An 8,570-nucleotide genomic window follows, 5' to 3' on the forward strand; every position below is an offset into this window, starting at 1 on the left:
ATTTAATAAGCTATCTCAATTTATTTTGTATAAAAATAAACCCTCTATTCAAAATCTCTTACCTGATAAAACAAGAGATGTATTTTCTTAACAAGAAGTAGAGGCCAAGTCAATCCTGTGGGCAACCAATTAAAACCAACTTTTAGACTGCAATAGAGAATAAATGGAGGCAAAAATCAATGCAGGAAACACAAAACACGCACAGGCCACACTGAACTGTATATTAAAGGGCGAGTCTGAAACCACTGGAGTACATCATTACAATGTATTAGGAAAAAAAAAAAAAGACGTACCAAAATCCCACACGTTTATTATTTGGTTGCTTTCAAGTTGCTTTCTCTCAAAGCATTATATATTTACATACATCAAGAATGTGTCATAAATTAGCCCAAGAAAGAATCAATCGAAAACTAAAACAGTCATAAAGATCGGCTTCACAGCTGGTAATTGCTTTAATCACTTGATGATTAAACCAGTCCAGAAAATTCCATAACACAAGTCCAACGGCGACCTATTTCCTCAGGTTCCCACCAAATTTTTGATGAAAAAGCACAAGTTCACATAGTAACAGTTCCTGGACAAATTAAGTCATCAATTCAAGGATATTCATGGAAATTACTGCAATTACTCTTTCAACATATTTTCCTTTGCACCAAAACAGCAATCGAACAACAAAAAAAACATAAGTGAAGTGAAAGGTCTGGCCTATAAGGACTAATTCCTGGCTAAAACCACTAGAGTTCAATATATTAAAGAAGAGTGCTTTTTATTCTAACACCAAAATGGTTCCAAGAAACTTATTAAAAAAAAAGAAAAAAGTCCGGCATATTAAGAGTCCTTCCAAAGTAAAAACAGGTCACTCATCTTTCACTGGAATTTCCCCCAAACTAGTGAAGTTATGAACAATTTACAAGCAATTTATATGACCAAATGATTAGACAACTATATTCAAAAGAGTAGAAGAAAATTGTCACTGTTAGGTATAAGATTACCCATAGACACCTACTTAGAATGATGATGCTTATTTTTAACTATCTTTCAAGATCAAGATACCACCATTGAGCTTAATATTCATCACCAGAAAGACATATTCAAACGTTTTAGCATTACTCCAAACTTTTTCTAAAGAACAAGCTAAACATCACCTGGACAACCACTCAAATTACTAAAGAACAGTGTTTTGCCACAAAAAGCTATGCTGTATATCATAAGCAACACCTTCAGAAGCCCAGAGCATTGTGTTAATCTTTTAAATGTTGTACAATCGATCCTCTAGATCAATTAATTAAATTAAATCTAGAATTTAAATTAAATTAAATCTAGAATTTTAAGTCTTCATTTAAAAACAAGCCACATCTAGTAGTTTATCTAATGGGTCACAAAGGGAAATGTAAAACAGAAAAAAGCTTGCTTTACATAAAGTTTACACTCAACAGGGAAGAGCATAAATTATTGCAATATTTTTTTTCTAAATGTACAAGTTTAACTCTATGAGCCTCAGAATCAGGGTAATTTTTTAGTTAAACACTTGTGATGACTCCTACTGAAGATTCCAATTCAAAAGGTCTGGTGTGGGGCCAGGACCCATGGCCTGAAGGTAAGGGAAACAGGTTCCTCAGCCCCTTTCCTTCCAGATCCAAGAAGGTACCATATGTCCACTGGAGAGGAACAAGTTCGGGGTCAGCCAGTTAAGCCCAAAGAAAACATTCTAGGTCTACTCCCTAAAATGTTTACAGGGTTGCCAGAAATTACTAAACAAGGAGAAAAGGTGAAAGGCCCAGCTGAATTCAGCAAATCCCTAGTTCAACTCATTCAATTTAAAGTACAAAATCAATCTAGTCATAAATTTGTTAATCTTTTCTATTTCAGCACAAGGGAAGATACACCTCACCCCATGCCAAAGGAAAGTACACAGAAAGCTCAGGTTAGCAGCCAGAACTTCACAACTCTTGGTGTTATGGCTCTTCCTTCAAATAGAAATTGAGAACTCAAATACTTTTGTTTTCAACAAAAGTATTTTGTTTCAACGAAAGGGGCACAATAATTTAATAGAAGTATCACTATTTTCCAGGAACCTACTTATTCCTGCGTTCTGTCAGCTAGCAACTGAATGTAGGATACCAGTCACTCCAGTGACTTTTAAAAATTCACTCCACTCACCTTTAAACTTCGGTGAGTTTTATAAAGATAAGACTGAAACAATCCTAAGCAACAAAACACCTAAAATACATGTTTTACCTATTCAGAGAGCATAACGGAAAGAGAAAATGGGCTTGATTTGCCATTAAATCCATTGATGTACTTCAGAAGATCGAAGACAAGAAGCTTTAGTATACTTTTGCACTTTATCTTGAAAATTAAGCCACATAGTGGCTTTGTTTCTTACAAATTCCAGATATATGCACAATTACAAAAAGCTACTACAAAAGTTTAGCATATTATTATGACAAGACAGATTTTCTTAAATACTAGCCATTCCAGAAACTTGGAATTGCAGGATAAAATGTCTGACAACAATCCTCTTTACCAGGAAGCCAAGGCAAAAATCAGAACTTGACCATTTCCACTCTTCATTTGGTAATAAACATCCAAAAGTGAATTTTAACTTTGTTCAATAGTAAGTCTTTGATCAACAAGAACCAGGGTACAGCAGACCTAAGTTCTTCAGATTCAAAAGAAACAATCACCCTTCAAATGTTCACCACAGAGATGAGCAACAGAGAACCAATCATAATGGGCACAATGCTACAAGCAGCATAATCATATTATGGTATGTATTATGGAAAAAAAACACAGCTTCATCAACTTGATTTTGTCCCCATCCCCAAATGGAACACATTTCAGGTTCTGGGACCATTCTTAATAAAACAATTCTTCGGACACTGAGGGAGATATAAACCTTTGATAGCATGTTACTCAACTTTCCCATTAACCTCCAGTCAGTACTCAAAGACAGCAAATCAAAACACATTTCTAAATAAGATATTTATTCTCTTGCCAAAAACACTACAATATTAAGTTATTTTTCAATCCCCCCCAAATGCCAACAAAAATGTTTACTTGCTTTAAACTTCAAAGAAACAATATTTCTTCTAACCTAGCCAACCACATTCACCCTCACTACTGGTTTTAAGGCTTTAAACTTAATGAACTAAACTCTATGCAAACCAAAATGTATATGTGTGGTGGTAGTAAAATCTGATAAAACTAAAGATTGATTTTTCTTAGTTGGCCTAAAACACTTAACAATATTCACTTATTCACAAATATTCATCAAGCAGTTATGGGCCAGGCAGAAGATTACAGAAATGGATGACAGTCCCTGCATTTTAGGGAGGGATATCTAAAAACATCTTTTGTGCAACGGTTACTGACAGTTCTTCCTACCTCATCTACAGAAGAAAATATTCAACTGAAATGATGGAGTGACCATCTACAAAATGGAATAAAAACAGCATGAACGTTGTCGGTGGATTTCAGCACCTGGAACACACTGGCCCACAAAATCAAGTTTCACATCCACAGATTGTACCAACAACCCCCAAACTCACGCAAAAATCAAGTCATTTGGTATGTCAAAGAAAGTGAAAGAAGCCTGAAGTTTTCTGGTATTAGCACATAACAGTATGTTCCAAGTAACTACCACAATGGTTTCTAAAGCTTCACATTTTTCACCTAACAGATATGAACATAAGAAAAATTGAAATTATGCATCACAATCCATAAACAAAATAATCAATATATAATCAAGCATATAAATGATATAAAAATGCATTCCCTGCGTCATTTTTTCCAGCAATAATACTAAGCACATCCTCAACTTTTATATAAACACGCCAAACATTTTTCTTCAAATATTAATTACCATAAATTTTTTTAACCACCTGTAACAGTTCTTCCCAATTGTTTTAATATTCTTGGAAAATGCCTGAGCACAATTTCCTTCCACTAAATCCAGAATCCTCCACGCTAACAAAACTACCAAATTTCAAAACAAATACAACCAGTCTTGTATTATATTTCTATAATTAAAAAACAAAATTCAACAGGAACGGGCTATACATCCAGACTTCTAGGATTTTTTTCTTCAACTGCAAAGGCTCTGAAATGCATCAACAATGTAAACTAGATAAAAAAGTCCAAGGCAATTCATGTTGCTAGTACTGCATTTTACAAAAATTATACCATTTACAACCATTCAAGCAAGAAGCTCTAAAAGAAATACTCGTCACAAGTCTCTCCTTCAACAAAACCTTCAGTTGCAATCACTTTTTTTGTTAGTAGCTTATATTGACTGGCATCACTCTAGTCTTAAATAATATAAAATGGTTCCTGCCAACTATCCCAATTTACATTAGGTCATCTCTGGGAATCCGGAGTCAAGGAGGGTTTTAGAGTCCAGAAACCTCTCTTACGGAGCCTGCTATTTTCAGTATACAACTCTCGGCAGGTTCAGGGCTGAATAACCGAGAGTAAACCTCACCGGAGCTCAAATTTTTCACTATAAATCACACATTGGAAGCACACATACAGTCCATGCACTTACAATCTAGCAGCTAAGCCTCCTGCACTAGTGACCATCCCCGTCATTAACCTGCAGATTCTCAAAGCCCCTTCACCCACTTCACGTGGCCGAAAACTACCACCTCCAGCCTTCAAGAGAAACTCAGTTCACTCTCCATCAAAATCACTCAGCCTCCACATCCCATTGGACCTCCTCCTTCTTCGATGCTGGAGGCTCTCTCCCAAGGGACGCGTAAAGGTGATGCTCTTAGCAGCCCCCTCCCTACTCCGGGACCAAGAAGCCCGGGAGGCGGACTCACCCCACGCTACCGGGGCCGGCTTCTCAAATTAACGACACCCCGGAGGGTAAGCCCCGCCCCAACGCTGGGCTTTGGAAGCGTTTCACTGCAACCGCCTCCACCTTAAGGCCAAGAAGGCGGCCAATTCCGACTTCCTTCCTACACTCACGGGAGAGCACCGACTACAGCTCCTTTCCCCCACGTGTGTCCAGAGACTGTAGTCCCCTTTTTCTGGTAGGCCACCGGGGCCTCCATTCCACTTCCGGTGGAGGGAGTGTCCTCACTACGATTATCTCCTCACTTCGGGGCACAGTTAACCTCTGCCCCACGTGGGGGCATAAAGAATCTTGCTCATTCGGGATGTAGTGTATTTTCACTGCAGTTCCCGTTCGTTCGCAGGCCGCTGGGCCACCCAGTTCTGGCCTCCTCCCTCTCAGACCACGGGGGCGTCCTCGCTACGGCCTCGTCCCCTCTTCGGTAGGCAGGCTCCTCCTCTCTTGTGTCCTACTTGCACCCTCTCAGGACCGAGAGGCACAAGCGGCGCCCCAGGCCCCTCGCAGCCATGCCCCGACCCTTCAGCGTAGGGCGCTCACTGCGGCGGGCTCCGAGGCCTCCGAAGGCCCCGCCCCGGGCCACCAAGGGGCGGCTCGAGCCCCGCACAGCCCCGCCCGTTCCGAGGCTGCGGGAGTCTTACCGGGGAGAGCTGCGCGGCACCCGAACCCAGACCCGAGTTACCCCCCGCGCGAGTGCCTCCGCCCCGCGGTCGGTAGCCCCAGCCCGAACGGCTTCCCGGAGCCCAGAGCAGCCACCACCTCCTTCGCCGCTTCACAAGATGGCCGCCGGCCCGCTCCGCAGCTCCGCGTTCCAGAAAGGGCGGGATGGAATGGTTGACGTCACGGGGCGGGGTGGGGCGGCGCAAGCGCGCGGAGGTTCTCGGGTAGCTCCCGGAAGTTGCTTGTGTTTGTGGCAGAGGAGCTCGGCGACTTTTGCTTGCTAGCTCCGCCTTAAGGGAGTGAAGCTGCTTGTTGGAATCCGAACAGTATCTGGCGTTGGGCTTCGTGCAATTGCTTCACTTCTTCGAGCCTCTGCGAAAGGAGGGAAATACTGCCTACCTCGCAGAATTGTATTGAGGATTAAATGGACCACAAAATGGTGCCTAGTTCTACTGATGATGCCCTGACAGAAGAACCAAAATCTGATTCTTTTTTTCCCATTTAAAAATTTCAATCCAGGACTTCCCTGGTGGGGCATTGGTTAAGAATCCGCCCGCCAATGCAGGGGACACGGGTTCGATCCCTGGTCCGGGAAGATCCCACATGCTGAGGAGCAGCTAAGCCTGTGTGCCACAACTACTTGTACCCTCACTTCTGGCTCAGTAAATTCCTTTTTTTTTCTTTCTTTTTTTTTTGCCGCACCACGGCATGCAGGGTCTTAGTTCCCCCACCAGGGATCGAACCCCTGCCCCCTGCCGTGGAAGCGCAGAGTCCTAACCACTGGACTGCCAGGGAAGTCCCTGGCTCAGTAAATTCTTTTACCGCCCGCGTTGCCATCCCCATCGCCACACTCCGCGGCATTTTGGTGGCGGGTAGGGTGCTCTCTCTGCCCTTTCCGATCTGTCTTCCACCACGTAGCGATCAGCCTACTGACTCCAGGCAATTGAAGGTCCCCAGCCTGGGCTACTCCTCGGCGGGAGGTAAAGGCCTGCGGGACGGGACTCCGACTCGCTGTCGACCTAAGGGGTACGTTCTGGGAACGGTCTTTTCGCCTCTTCAACACTGCCTATGGTCTGAGGTCCCTGGAGACCGGGGATTAAAGCGTCCTGGCCGAGGCGACTCTTCCAAAGACCTAAAACCCGGTCCCATACTGAGCGACCATTCCTGCCCGATGGGGTGACAGTGTCCTTTGGCCCTAGCCTTGGGACTCCTCACTTCCAACGGCTGGCGCAGTCGGCAGCAGCAGCTCGTTGGGGCGAATCCAGGCACACTGTGAGATCCCCTTTCTCTTTACATCCTCCCTTGACGACCGTCCATCCTGATCCGCCGACATCTCCAGGTACTTCAAACGAGTCGCCACAAAACCAGTGAGTTTCCCCCTCTGGGTTGGCCCGAGACCCACTTCCCTTCCTGGTCTTGGGGTGATCGGCCGGGCCTCAGGAAGCCTCTGTCAGACAGAAGGCGCCTCAAGAGGTCCTCTGTTCGGGGGTAGCCCCAGTCTAGAGTGCAACCTCAGGTCCCTCGCGGACAGGGCATGAGGCCTGTTTCCCTCTAGGGATGCCTTTTGTTGTTTGGTTTTGTTTTGTTAATGTTTATTTATTTGGTTGTGCCTGGTCTTAGTTGCAGCAGGCAGGCTCCTTAGTTGCGGCTCGCTGGCTCCTTAGTTGTAGCACGTGGGCTCCTTAGTTGCCGCTGGAACCTGGGTCCCCGGCACTGGGAGCGTGGAGTCTTATCCACTGCGCTACCAGTAAGTCTCTAGAGATGCCTTTTCGGTAGACGCTGTGCCTGGTTAAGGTCCAATATGGGTCTAACACCCTCTATTCTTGCTGACTCACCTTTGGGATGTATTCTTAAAAATTGGACTTGGAAGTTCCATGGCAGTCCGGTGGTTAGGACTTCGCACTTTCACTGCTGTGGCCCCGGGTTCAATCCCTGGTCTGGGAACAAAGATCCCCAAAGCCTCCCACAAGCCGCACAGTGTGGCCAAAAAAAAAAAAGATTGGATTAAATTTGATTTCCAAACTCTCTCCGACATTTGGTTCCGGATCAGGAGGTCTGGCCTCTCAACAGGTCCCTAAACTATAACACCATCCTGCAGCTTGATCTCTTTTGTCAAAACTCGGGAAGGACTCTGAGGTCCCCTACATTCAGGCCTTCATGGCCCTGTCACAAAACCCCAAATTATGACAAACCTGTCGCATATGCCTCTCCAGATTCTGCCCTCGAAGCCTGACACAGATATTCTCCAACGTCCCTCCTTTAATCTCCCACGCACTCCTCTTAACCCACTCCCCTCCTACCGCTCCCCATTCCTATCCGGACACCCTCACACCTTCCCATCCCCGTTCAGGTGCCTCATATCTGAACACCCTCAACCCCCTGAAAATCTCTTGCCTCTCCATGAGGTGGCCAATGGAGAAAAGGGCACTATTCAAGTTCACATCCCCTTGCCTATGTCTGACTTGTCACAAATCAAAACTAAATTGGGATCTTTTGGTTGGGACCCCACCAATTTTATTCGGGAATTCAGAGGAACTCACGGTGGCTTTCGATCTGACCTGACAGGACATCTATGTTGTCTTGACCACCTGTTGTACCCTAGAGGAAAAGTCCTGTATTTGGTCCCTAGGGTGGGCTTGGGCAGATGAAGCACATGCCTGCACCCCTGACAATGCCCATCCACCTGGGGCTGTCCCTGACACAGAACCAAATTGGACATATCAGGCCACCGACACAGGGCCTACATAAGGACAAGGCCGCTGAGATTACATGATTACCTGCCTAATTGAGGGGATGAAAAAGGCTGTCATCAAGCCAGTAACTTACAACAAACTTCATGAAATAACCCAGGACTTCTCTGAAAACCCTACCTTATTTCAAGCCCGCTTAGCTGAAACTATGCATAAATACACAAACCTAAACCCTGAGAGTCCAGAGGGACTAGCTATTCTGGCCGTTCACTTTACCAGCCAAGCTTCACCTGATATCAGACAAAACTCCAAAAACTTGGGCTTCCCTGGTGGCGCAGTGGTTGGGAGTCCGCCTGCCGAGGCAG

The 8,570-nt window shown here is 44.7% G+C and overlaps 1 protein-coding gene across 4 annotated transcripts in view; it reads right to left on the reverse strand.

Annotated features, from left to right (window-relative positions):
• The window catches only part of CPNE1 (copine 1), a 38,546-nt gene extending 32,807 nt beyond the window's left edge, over positions 1–5,739 (reverse strand). Inside the window, exons 1-2 of one of the 4 annotated variants that reach the window (XM_067707968.1) lie at positions 5,497–5,582; positions 63–115 (exon numbers count right to left, since the gene is read on the reverse strand). The gene's annotated coding sequence lies outside the window, so the exon portion shown is untranslated. Of the gene's footprint in view, positions 1–62; positions 148–5,496 lie in introns of all 4 variants that reach the window. The other 3 variants (XM_067707966.1, XM_067707969.1, XM_067707967.1) reach the window with 3 other exon arrangements.
• Positions 5,740–8,570: the final 2,831 nt, after the last annotated feature.

This window comes from Pseudorca crassidens, chromosome 15 (assembly GCF_039906515.1).
Source record: "Pseudorca crassidens isolate mPseCra1 chromosome 15, mPseCra1.hap1, whole genome shotgun sequence".
Classification (NCBI taxonomy): Eukaryota; Metazoa; Chordata; class Mammalia; order Artiodactyla; family Delphinidae; genus Pseudorca; species Pseudorca crassidens.